This window comes from Eucalyptus grandis, chromosome 9 (assembly GCF_016545825.1).
Source record: "Eucalyptus grandis isolate ANBG69807.140 chromosome 9, ASM1654582v1, whole genome shotgun sequence".
Taxonomy (NCBI): Eukaryota; Viridiplantae; Streptophyta; class Magnoliopsida; order Myrtales; family Myrtaceae; genus Eucalyptus; species Eucalyptus grandis.
The window spans coordinates 42,827,190-42,840,175 of record NC_052620.1 but is presented as its reverse complement, the minus strand read 5'-3'; the positions used below and the strand labels follow the sequence as shown (position 1 = coordinate 42,840,175).

General features: G+C 40.8%; 2 pseudogenes; one reads left to right on the top strand and one right to left on the bottom strand.

Moving 5' to 3' along the window:
* Positions 1-697: 697 nt before the first annotated feature.
* LOC120288072 lies at positions 698-4,453 on the bottom strand (annotated as a pseudogene).
* A 2,894-nt stretch (positions 4,454-7,347) lies between these two features.
* On the top strand, positions 7,348-10,201 carry LOC120288580 (annotated as a pseudogene).
* The last annotated feature ends 2,785 nt before the right edge of the window (positions 10,202-12,986 follow it).

The following is a 12,986-nucleotide window of genomic DNA, read 5'->3' as shown; positions in this document are numbered from 1 at the left end:
GAAAGGAAAACATTTGAGAAATCTGGCTATGCGTATGAGACTGTCAATAAGTATTTATCTTGATGGGATCAACCTAAAAGATCAAGAAGAAGCCATGAGCAGGTACTTACCTACATGCTCATAGATAAGCTATTTCATTCATACAAAAGAGGTGCCATCCAACACATTGCCACTCCCAACCCTTGTGAGAACTGCAACTTGGTCAAGCATGACCACCTGCAGTTCCCAGCATAGGAAGGTAATATATTGCAGGCTATTTCAGACTCTCCAATGTCTCGGACACATCACAAGCATTTTTGGTTAGAGAGGAGAGCGAGAGAGAGAGAGAGAGAGAGAGAGAGAGAGAGAGAGAGAGATTTATACAAAATATACACAGTAAAAAGCATCTTCGGTATGTCCAAATCCCTGATCGGTCAAGGGTATACAATTCAGCAACCTGAAAGTGGCGTTGCATATGAAAAGTACACGGGACTACTGAATTCCAATAGTACATGAGGCAACGATTTCATTCACCTTTTAATGACCGAAAAAATTCAGAGGAAACTCTTGAGCAACTTCCAATGCGTAACTACTGGAATGTCAGATTATCATTTTGCAGACCTGAGATAAACCAGCAGAAAGCTCTAAACTATCATCTAGGAGCAACATAAGGACTTCGAATAAATGGTAATCACAGGAAGTGGGTAAGAATTTCAACCTTGACCACTAGAAGGATGAGGTTCCAACAGAAGAGTACCCAGCTGCTCTCATCTCCTTTAGGGTTCCTGATAACCAGTCCAAGCCCTCATAAAGCCCGTCTCCCTGAGTGCACAAGTCCCTGTATGTGCCATTTTCTGTTCTTAAGGTCAAAGAGACCCAAGCCTTCGCAAACTTCCATTGGTGTCATAGCTCCTTTCTAGAAATAAAAGATACATCATAAGCCTCATATCATGTCTTAGCCACTTTAGAACAATCTAAAGCTGATTGCTGATTGCCAGAATTATACAAAAAATCACCAGATGGTAACAGAACCTAGTTCTAAACCATATTAGCATATCTGATTGTGTGCCTGTTCAGATCAATCTCCTAAAAGAGTGTAATCTAGCAGCTAATTTGGTAAACAATTTATGTAATGTATAGACCAATGTGAACTTGCTTCCCTTAATTTGTAAAATCAGTCCAGGGAATTCGCAATAGGCATATATTACGGAACTTGAACAGTTATTCTTCGACTCTCAGAAATCTTGCAGTCTAAACACTGGCTCTTCATTCCCTGCATCTCTTCCTAAAATCTCTGCAGCTTAAACATACCGCATCCATCATTTATGCACCGATTTTTCCCAGTTGTCTCCCAGAAAGGATAGAGGTCTAAGAAGTCAATGGCGAGCACTCTGGAAAAAGGACCTTGAATATGGGAATCAGAGGACATGGTACCAAATAAGGTAAGTCTCAAGGGTAATCACACAAATCCCCCTCAAAATATTCCCCTCGACAAAAATGTACAGATATTATTACAGCATCAATTGATATATCTGTAAGAAGCAATGATAAAAGGCATCGCATGTAGCTTCACCTACTAAAGAAGAAATGCTACTTGATTTGAAATGAAACCCAAGAAGACAAATTTGCACGATTCTTTTTACAGACGACACATATCTACCTGACATACACAAATAGATTGTTCCAACCGGAGTCTGAATATACGATTTATAATTATTAGTCTCAAGGAGAAACTAATCAGAGTATAAGCATGAAAAGACAGTTATTAGAATGTACCACAAAAACATTAAGCAAAGATGACTTTTCTTTCCTAGTCGAGTAAGTTACAGCCCAATGGTTAGCTACCTAAATCCTAATTCTCATGCATGCATGTACACAGTACATATTTATCTCCTAGCAAGTGTGCTTCTCTGAGTTTCGAGGCCAAATTTTAAGCCCATTTTCACTTAGATAGATTTGCATACATAAGTTTATACATTAACTTCTAATGAATCCACCAACAGATGAATACAAAGACTGGAGAGGAGACATAGCAGTATAACCAAACTGCCCTAACTAAAAAGTGAAATTGGAACAGGATACCCTGGCCTCTTGCAATGAAGAGGTTCATGAATGCTTGATATTTAAAAACACTAGCAGAACATACCATGTCTTGTTTATTTGCAAACACCAGGATGGCACTGTTGAGCATGAACGGATCATTGATAATGGCCTGAGGGAAAAGCAGAAGTTTAAAAAAGCATTAATCATGTAAAGCCACAGTCAATATGCCAGCCATCTCAATAAAACCTGAAATTCTGCTTTGGCCCTTCCAATTCTCTCCCTATCCAGTGAATCAACAACATAGATCTGCAGCAAAACATTTAACAACTGTCTCAAACATACATTCCTCATCCGCATGCACGCTGCAAAACTCAGCCCTCTTAAGCTCTATGATTCGGTTAGATAAACGCAAAATAACTGCTATAGAATAAATTGTTAGGACACTCAATCTATAAAAAAACCCTTGGAAGTAAACAAGCAAATATGCGGCTAAAAGAGCGCAGAATTACCAGCCCATCAGTATTATTAAAGTAGTGCCTCCACAAAGGTCTAAGTTTCTCTTGCCCACCAACATCCCAAACGGTGAATATGACATTCTTGTACTGTACTTTCTCCACATTGAAACCTACACATAGAAAAGACAATCAGCACTTATCCCGTTCCATCCAGAACACCATTTATATGTCGATGATGTAAACATGGCATGGTAGAAACTCTCAACAAGCCAGGACAGAGGGCACTTTTGTAAGTCCTAGAAAACAGGCAAGTTTGCCTAGATGAAAGTTCCAAAGAAGCAGATACACAGAATCTCAATGGAATAGTTAAGGGGCATACTCCATGAACCCAATAAATGAATCTAGATGGCAACAAAGCAGTTGACATATTTGCTACTTTATAGACATCTCAGGTGCCAAAACAACAGAAATAAGAGTTTTCATTCCCTGAAACAACTTGAAGGAGATTTTCTCTTTAATTCAGAGGTGTGATAATGACATCCTTAAGAACAGAGACATTGGGGTAAAGAGTTAATCCCATTTTGAGAGCAAGCTAAGCAGGTTTCTTCCTTCACTAAAACTTATCCATATATGACTCGAATACAAACACGATTTCTACACTAAATTGGCAAAAACCCAAAAAGGTGCAAACATTTGCAACGTGACAATAAAGACGAATTTCCAAGTGTAGGGACTAGTGCATGTCCAGGAAAATTTCATTTCTAAGCAAAGGTGGAAGACTCAGATTCAATTGATGAAAGAGGTAAATGTTGCAACAGTTCAATCAAAGCCTGTTGTGAATGGTGAACGCTGGTTTTCAAAATAGAAGGTCACTCCTCCGACGAAGCAAAAGTGAGGTCTCAAGCACAACAAACTGATCAGATGGAAGAAAATTCCTGCTCTTTCATGCACCGGGGGGTGGATGAGTCTTTAAGAAATAGAGTACACGGTTCAAATCACGTGGATAGAATATCATAGCAACAATGGGCACTGCCTGCAGGAAATTGTAAAGGGTAGTTTCGAGGCTAACTCCAAATGAAACGGCCATCCAAAAGCGTGAACAAAGAAGATGGACCTACCAATGGTAGGGACAGTCGATAGTACTTCTCAATGTGCAATTTGTAGAGAATGGTTGTTTACCAGCTGCATCCAGGCCAAGCATCACAACCTAAGCCAACTCAAAGAACAGGGCTATTACCCAACATACTTAATCGGGAAATGCAGATAAAGAAACAAAAACATGACTTGCCCCACCCAGTAGCACGAAATCAATCTATATAACTCGAGACGGCAATCAAACGGGAATATGCATTCAGATACGATAACCAAACCGATTTCAGATACGATATCTGTAGAACCTGAGCTGATGCTCGACCAAACTGAAACTGGAGCAAGTAAAAAAATTGTCATCACCACTAAAGCACGATTTTTCTGTAATCGTGTCCATTGTAGGCAAAGTCGAGATGCGAAAAACAGGGGGATTCTGGAGTTTCCGTGTTGGTAGACTACATCTATGGGTAGCAAAACAAAGTCCGAATTCCCCTTTTCTTCTGATAAGCAGAGAAAAGAATCGGGTAGAGAAATCATTCGCGACGACAAGTGCAGCACAGGAGAGAAGGCGAAATGAAGAAGAGGCGGGGAAGAGTAGAGAGTACCCGCATCTCGGTGTTGCCGAAGAAAGTATCGAAGAGCTTGCGAAAGGCTTGACCCATGTTTGTCTTTTGCCTCCTCCTCCTCCTCCGGTCAAGGTCGATCAGGTCGGCGATCGGAGACCAGCAACGAGTCGATGATTCTCAAGAAGAACAGCAGCAGCAGCAGCAGCAGCGAAATCCGAATTCGCGATGATGGATCGATTCCGCCCACCACAACCCGAAGCCCGCACACGCACACGCAGCTCCTCTTTCTCTCTCTCTCTTTTCTCTCTTTTCCTTTTCCTTTCTAAGTTCTTTCCGGGAAAAAGAGGAGCTCTTTCGGGGTATTATTTTTTCAATAAAATGATGTCTTTTCTTTTTTGTTTTGTTGAACTGAAAATACTCATTTTCCTCCTGACTTAAAACTTATTGAGCAAACTTAGGACCTATTTGATAATTGGTTAATTCTGGACTATTTTTATTTTTTTTTTCAAAACAAAAAGAATATGAATTTATTTGCAATGTCGGCTAATTATTGCACTCGAGAACATAGTTCCCAGAAAATAAATTTAATTTAATCAAATGCGGGAAAGAAGTTCTTTTTGTCAGTAATGAATAATTCTAGAATTAAGCCCAAGTTATTTTCTTTTTATTTCTGCTTTTTTCTTCTTCTTCTTCTTCCTTCTCTAGCCAGTCACTTGACATGGCGATGGTCAGCGACCTCATTGGAGCCTCACGTGGCTAAGCGAGGTGACGCCCCTTGAGAAAGAAAGAAAGAAGAAGAGAAGGGAGAAAAGGAGAAAAAAAAACTCATAAAATTATTAAAAAATTAAAAGAAATTTTACAACACAGAAAAATTTAAGAATCGCACAAACGCACTTATATTATTTTTTATTTTAGAAATAATATTTTATGTAATTACCAAACGTCTTCAAATGCTCACAAACTCGTCAAGGAAACAAAAGTAGAAAGAACTATTTCTAAGTATAAATTGTTATTAGGAATAACATGGTTATTAAACAAGTCCTTATGCTCCTTATCATTCTCTTTTTATTTCCTTCAATTCTGGGTGGATTATTATAGCCACCACCATATATCTTTTTGTATATTTTTATCCGTGCGATAATGTTGCAATTTTTTTTACTGAGAAGCATCGCTGAAATACCTTTTGAATATGGATTGATGAGTAAAGACCTTTTGATTATTTGACGGTCCTTTGTACATACAACAATTTGGGTATTTCTACCTATTACTAACATTTAACAACATTTACTAAACTACACAAGCAATGTATGGTTTCCATGATCTAGCACTACTTATTTACAATCTCGGAAATCACTGGCTTTACTGCCTAACAGCTGCCGCCTCCACTTCTTCAATTATTATCTTTATGACAGTTGCGTCTGAGATTCCTAGCACCATTATGAAGGATTCATCCCTTCCGCTCCTTCGCAATTATCATCACTAATTGTACCCACAATAATAGGCTCCACTTCTAGCAACCACAGCCGAAATAGTTAGGTTCACGACTCCACAATTAACTCATTCCAACTTCCTAGACAATCATATTAGTTGTAGTCAACTAGGCTTGTCAACTAATAGCTTTCAACACTTTGCCTTGCCATTGACAATCTTTGTCGATTAGAACTGGATCCCCTTATCTACGGATTGCGTTGCATTGACTAGTCTTTAAAACTTTGTAATTTCTGCTTTTGTCATTGGTCTAACAAGTTCTCATCAATTTGACTACCGACATATAGGGCCGTCGAATAGGTGGGCAGATCAAATTTGGGTTGGGTTAAGAATAGTCTGACTCAAATTAACCCGTTTAATCCGTTTGACCCATTTATATATAGTACAAATTAGTGACCCATTCCCGTTCCGACTTGTGCCCAGTCTATTTATTTAAATACTTCCATATTTAATCTAACCTATGAAAATTTATATCAACCTCTTTAACCCACTTTAAACTTTTTATGTGTATATATGTTATTTGGATAAAATTGCTATCTCGACTACAAGATGCTGAAAAGTTGGCTTTTAATATTACATAGAATTTTCAAGTTTTGTATTAATTCACAATAAAAACAAGAGAAGTTAGTATTTGGTAGTGAATTTATAAATTACCGCAATGAATAACGTGGAGGAATTGAAATTTTAATTGAATGGAATTTAAGATGTCGAAGAAGGTGGTTTTTCCTGACCATGGATTGTAGTGACATAAAACCAATGCCAAATACAACCAATGAAAGCTAAACTATAATAACTAACAAACAAAACTTAAAAGATTAATAAATAAAAAATAATGGGCAAAAAAAGAAGCCATCTTGATATTTTAATAAAAGTGAAATCAGGAGAACCCACCAAAACTTCTTTATACTTGGAATAGTCCAAAGAGTATTATTTTCTCATAGGAGGCGAAAACAGAGTCACAAAAATGACTTGAATCTAGTTAATCTGTGAACCCATTCAACACGGTATATTTTTTTGCTTGTCATTTTAAACTTATTTATAATCCATTTACTGAATATAATTAATCCATATAATAGCTTAACCTGTTAAATATAATAGGTACATGATAGAGTAACACCTGGGGACATTTTCAGTGTCAACGACTTTCAATAATGACAGTACCTCGTCTATTTTGCTGGTCAGTAAAATGGATCCTCTCTCTGGCTTTGATTCTAAGTTTTTAGCGGAGTCAACCTGTCTAACAGCCACACTTCAGAATTCCAATATAACATAACCAAAGTAAGAAGAAACCATAATTTTTATCACTTCATAAAAATAAGGAGACCAATGTCTCCTACTTGAAAAGTAGATATGTAGGTGATCAACAGAGAAAAGGCCTCCCCAAGATAAACCTAAGAGGGAGCACAGGATGGTGTTTGGAGCGTTGGATCTAGAGTACTAAAACTATGTTTTTGTCGTTCAATATAAGCACATTCTGGACCTGAACAAGTCCTTAAATTACTTCATTTGAACTCTAGGTACAAAATTCAGGAGTATTCTTAGGTTAGAGGAGAAGACAGATATTCTCTTACCAACAAGGGGTGTAAGGCCTACAGGCACCGAAATGAATGTAGCCTGGCTGGGTCCTCACTGAAAGGATTACTGCAGGCAGCCCTCATAGGTGGCAACACCCCCGGAGGAGGGGATAGGCCAGCGGACTGGCCTTCAACTCTCTTCAATGCGTACCCATGACGCTGGCCTTCAACTGCCTGCTCTTCACTGCGTGCCCATAAATCTAAGAAGGAGCAGAGGGGATGGTGTCTGGAAAGTTGGATCAGAGCACTAAAACTATGTTTTTGTTGTTCAATATAAGCACATTCAATTGTTCTTCTTAAATGGAAATAATCTCACAGATGTCGTCGCTGACAAATTTTTGGAAAACTTAGCTGACTGCACCGATACTCTTGGTAGAGTAACGATGCAATCTGCACCCACAATTTCCCAATCGGTTGACTTTTTTTGTCAGATTTCAAAATCCCAATTGTTGGGATTTGATTCCATAAATAAATAAAAAGTTACCAAAGTTAAGTTTAATGGGAAAAAAATCTAGAATTATTATTGACTGAAATTCAGTCGGATTCCCATTAAGGATTGTGGGATTGGTGACAATGGTTTTGGAAACAATCATCTCACCAATGAAGTTTGAGAAGAGTAGGCTCCTTGGTAGTCGCATATTTTAATAAATTGTGAAATGAAAACAGGATGAGATAAGTCTTCCACGAAAAGCTTTTCATTTAGAGATACAACCGTATTGGGGTATTGAGTCCATCGCCAACCGTTCGTTGAAAAAAGAATTTTGGAAAAAATGGAAGTTGAATCCATCTAATATTATTTTGTCCATGACTTCTTAAATGTCATTTGTATTATTCTGGACCGGTACTCCACCCTCTAATTGTAGCCAATTACCATGGATTTCCTTTTTCTGGAATGATGTCATTGGTTTGTTTCTTTAAATGTGATTACACACACCAAAACCACTGATTTTTTACTAATCAGGTTGCCTTGTGAGCAAAATAAAGGTTAACGGTCCAAGTTGCGCTGTCCCTAGTAAAAGCAATGGTGCCGTCATGCAAAAACACAGCGCCAAGATTATTATTACCTAATTGATCCAGGCAATGGTAATGGGTTTAGATGTTTCCCACCAAACCCTCTCTGTTCGACTCCCACCTAAATTTCTTACGTTCGGCTCCTTTATAATTCATGGGCTAACGAAGAACCTTCGCATTCAAGCCATTGGGTGGTGGATTCATCCCCCCTGTGAGCTGTGACGACGTGATGTCTTCTTCGCCTTCCGACAGCGTTCAGTGTCTCGACCCACCTCGTGAAATGAGGACCTCAGGCAGCGGCAGCGGCAGCCCCACGTCGCCGTCTGGCCTTCCCCTTCGGAACCCACGCCGCTCCCCTCTCGCCGTCATCCGCCGCCTGGCCTCCGCCACCCCGACACGCTCTACTCTTTCTTCAGCACTGCCGATTCCATCGCCTCCGTCTTCTCGGCTTACCGCCACTTGCCCAACAGAGCTTACCACGTGGGAGCCGGAGTACCGGAGGGTCATGTGCGGGTGGGCAAGCCAGAGAGGACATCGAGCTGTTCTCAGGCCCCTTTAGTAACTTCAGGAAGGATGGAGCGGGCGGTGGCCGGGTGGGGAGGACGGTGAGCTGCTTGGTCACCGACGCCTTCTGGTTCGCCGCGGATATGGCCGCGGAGATGGGTTGCCGTGGGTGGCCTTCTGGACTGCGGCCACTGCCTCTCTCTCTGCCCATCTCTGCCTCCGGAAACGCTATCAGGCAGACTCTCGGCGCCAGCCTAGGTAATGAAGTAATTTATGGGGGCAAGTACTGTGTTATAGTTCACCAAGGGCCTGCCTGTTTAGTGAAATTATTTTGTTCCCAAAATTTATTTATGTTTTTATTTCCTTCAAAAAAAAAAATAGAATTTATGTTTGGTAAAAATTTTATTTCAGAAATTGATTTGATTAGAAACAAAAATAAAAAAAATTAAATTCGCGTGTAGGAAATAATTTTTCTTTTTCTTATCTTTTCTTCTCTTTCCTTTCTTCTTCTTCCTCGATCTGCCACCAACCTCTGGGCCATGGCCAATCCACTCGGGCTAACTGGGCCGACCGCGTGCCGTCACCGACGACCGGGCGCGAGGCTCGGCCCCGCCCTGGGGCCTGGCAAGGCCGAGCCTCACTCAGGGCAAGTGAGCTCTCGGCGAGTTACCAAACGTGTTCTTATATTTGGAAATTATTTTAGAAAACATAAACAAATAAAACCATCAAAATTGTTCCTAGAAATAAAATTATTACTTAACGCGCCCCAACTCTTACGTGATATCACGATATGACGTGCGATATCATCCGATCACATACCGAAGTCCTTGTCCCTTCGTTTCATTCCACTCACTAGTTAGTGAAGTGAAATTCCTTTCTGAATTTGCAGGAATGGACGGGCGAGCAGATGAGACCCTGCAATCATCCCGGGAATGTCAAAAATACGCATCAGGATTTGCCAGAAGGAGTCGTGTTCGGGAACTTGGATTCACTCTTCTCCCGCATGCTTTGCGACATGGGCAGGGCCTTGCCGAGAGCAGCTGCAGTTTCCTGAACAGCTTCGAGTTGGACCCAACCATAACCAAGATCCTCAAATTCAAGCTCAACAACTTCCTCAACGTGGGTCCCTTCAACCTCACAGCCACTCAGCCCGGCGCTCCCGACGAAAGCGATTATCATGTCGTGGCTGGACGGACAAGGGACCTCCGTTACTACGTTAGCTTTGGGTCAGTGACGGTACACTCCTCGCGAGGAAATTGTGGAGACAGAGGCCTTGGAAGCGAGCCAGTGCCATTCGCCAATATGGTCTCTCAAGGACCATCTAAGAGAGAATCTGCCAGAGGGGTTTCTTGAGAGGAACGAGACAAGAGGGATGATGGTGGCATGGGCACCCCAGGAAGAGATACTGAAGCATGCTGCGATCGGCGCATTTATAACGCACTGCGGTTGGAACTCTTTGCTGGAGAGCATAGGGGTGGAGGGGTGGCCATGATGTAGGCCGTTCTTTGGGGATCAGAGGTTGAATGGGCGGATGATGGAGGAGGTGGGGGCTTGGAGTGGGAGTTGAGGGGGTGTGTTCACCAAGCAGGCCCTGCTGAGTTGCTTGCAGCTTCTTCTGTCCCAAGAAAGGGGGAAATCATGAGGGACAACATGAGAGCCCTCCGACGACAAGCTGAGAAGGCGGTAGGACCGATGGGTCCTCCACTGCAACTTTGAACTCCTTTTGGACATTGTATCAAACGCCTAACATGTTCTCCCGTCCAACCCACTTTGCACACACCGACTGAAGTTGAAACTTCCCTATATTTCTGGCTCATTGCTTTGGTTGAGCAATGGGTTGAATTTAATTGCTTTTGCCATACTTTCCAACTCTTGAGAGGCATTCGATAGGATGGTTGACCCGCTTCCCTATATCGCTAATGTTCTGTCCTTTTTAGGAGAGCTGTAGATGATGGCGATTTCAGGGGGATAAATTTGAGCAGATTTGTGCGACGTTAGCCCGTCCCTCGTTAGTGGATCATTCTATTTTCTTCTTGATGGAAAAATTAGAGAATGTAAGAACATAGCAGCTACTCTAAATCAGTATTGTTTTGCATTGGATCAAACAATTAATTTGAACAAATATGAAATCTATTTCAGTATGAGGCGTCCATAGAATTTGAGAAGAATCATGGCTCATGAATTGCAAGTCTCTGAAGTTGACAAAACAAACAAATATCTGAGTCTTTCATCAAACTAGAGTGTGTTTAAAAATCAAATGTTTGTATGAATTCTGGCGATTATGACATGAAATTGGAAGGTTAGAAAGAAAAAAACTGATGTCAAAAGCAGGAAAGGAAATTTTCATTAGAGTCCTCCTGCAAGTCTTGTCAATATGCAATGTCTATCTTTAAAATTTCGATATCCATTCGTTGGGCTATAGAGCAAAAAATTGCATCATTCTGATGGGAGAACAATGACCCGAAATCTGGATTGTACCGGAAGAGATGGGATTAACCTAAGCACGGAAAGGAAATGGGGGCTCGGTTGTTGTAGGATTCGATTACTTATAACAGGGTAATGTTGGGCAAACAAGTACAGGAGAATGAGACAAGACTACATATTTACTTTCTCTTTGTTGCTTTTGCATGGAGGGAGGGTTCCTCGCCCATATTGGGGCTGGCAATTATGGGTAGAAGAGCCATTTCTCATTTTGTAATGTGGTCAGTAGGAAAATGAGGAAAACATCGGTATTAGAGAGGACAAGTGGCTTAAAAGGATTGATTTTGGGGGTTAGCAAATTGGAGAGAACCGTAGAGTTGCTGACTTAATAAACAAGGATGAGCAGACATTACAGGGTCTATTTGACGAACAGACTGAATGAAATCCTCATGTTTCATCAAGGACTGAAACTGCAGAAGATAACATCGGGTGGACTTGTACCAAGACGTGACATTATACGGTGAAGACTGGGTGCGATACACTCAAAGAGGAAGAAGATAAGCCTTAACATAATCGGGCTTCGTCTTCTTACCAGACACTGCGAGCTTTATGGAGCGTAGTGCGGAGCTTCAAGATAATTCAAGAATGACTTTTCTGTGGAGTGTCCGCCAAAATGCGTTGCCTAACAAAGAAAATCTCTACTAAAGGAATATCGTACCTGGGCCAACTTGCTCTCTTTGTCAAACACACGAAAACCGTTGAACATCTGCGACTGATATAAGCAGTGTGGACAGACCCAGGACTAGACATAAAGATCTCGGTTCAAGTCCTAACTCTAGAACATATGGAAACCCAGAAACAAACTTTATCTTCACAAAGCAAGGACCAGATTGGAGGAATATAAATGAATCGGCCCGTGCTGTGAACAACAATTTCAGAGATAGGAACTCAAAAGCCAGGAGTAAAGCTACAGAAACTAGAGACTCACCCGATGTCTGAAAATCAACAGAGACGGATGCTTACAGAAGCAACCACTGAGCGTGCCATCTCATGTATCTGCCGTGAATACTCTAGAAAACTCATTTATGGCTTCGCCCGATCCGTCACGGTAGCGTCTGCCCTTTCAAGCTGAAACCCTGGCCTCTGTGGAAAGCCTGAAAATACTTCAGTTTGAGCAAGAAAGAGTCACCTCTCTTTGAAGCAGATGATCTGAAACTGATAAGCACGTGGAAAGGCTCAGATCAGCCGAAGCGAGAAGATCTGTTACTTGAGTTTTCACATCTCTGACAAAAAAAAATTAGCCCATGTCTAAAAGGTTCGACAGAAGAGCTGAATCGGTTGCTCAAATCCAAAGATGAAAGGCCATATCCCGAAATTGGGTCTCTTTATCTTCCACAAGCTCTTTGGAACTTCTAGTGTCCTGAGACTTTCTTTTAAGTTTCTCGTGTTTCTGCTTAAAAGTAAAGGATAGTGCAGTAGAAGTTCTAAAACTTATCTGAAATGCAATTGAGTTCTAAAAACTTTCAAAAAATGCAATTAAATCCTATTGTCAGTAGGATTCAATGGAAATCCTAAAACTTTCAAAAATTAAATAAAGTCTAAAACTCGTCTCAAAAGTGTAACCCAGTCTAAAACTTTCAAAAAATATAACCAATGGAAGGACTTAGATGGAACAACTTTGACAAGTTTTAGGACAGTCTGCCACACAGAAAATTTTGGAGTATAATACGCTGTGACAGTTACAAGGCTTACTTGCACTTTTAAAAGTTTTAGGACTTAATTGCATTTTCATGACAGAACTAGGACTTTCAATGCATATATCCTAAAAGTAATGTAATGGACTTAGTCTTTGACCC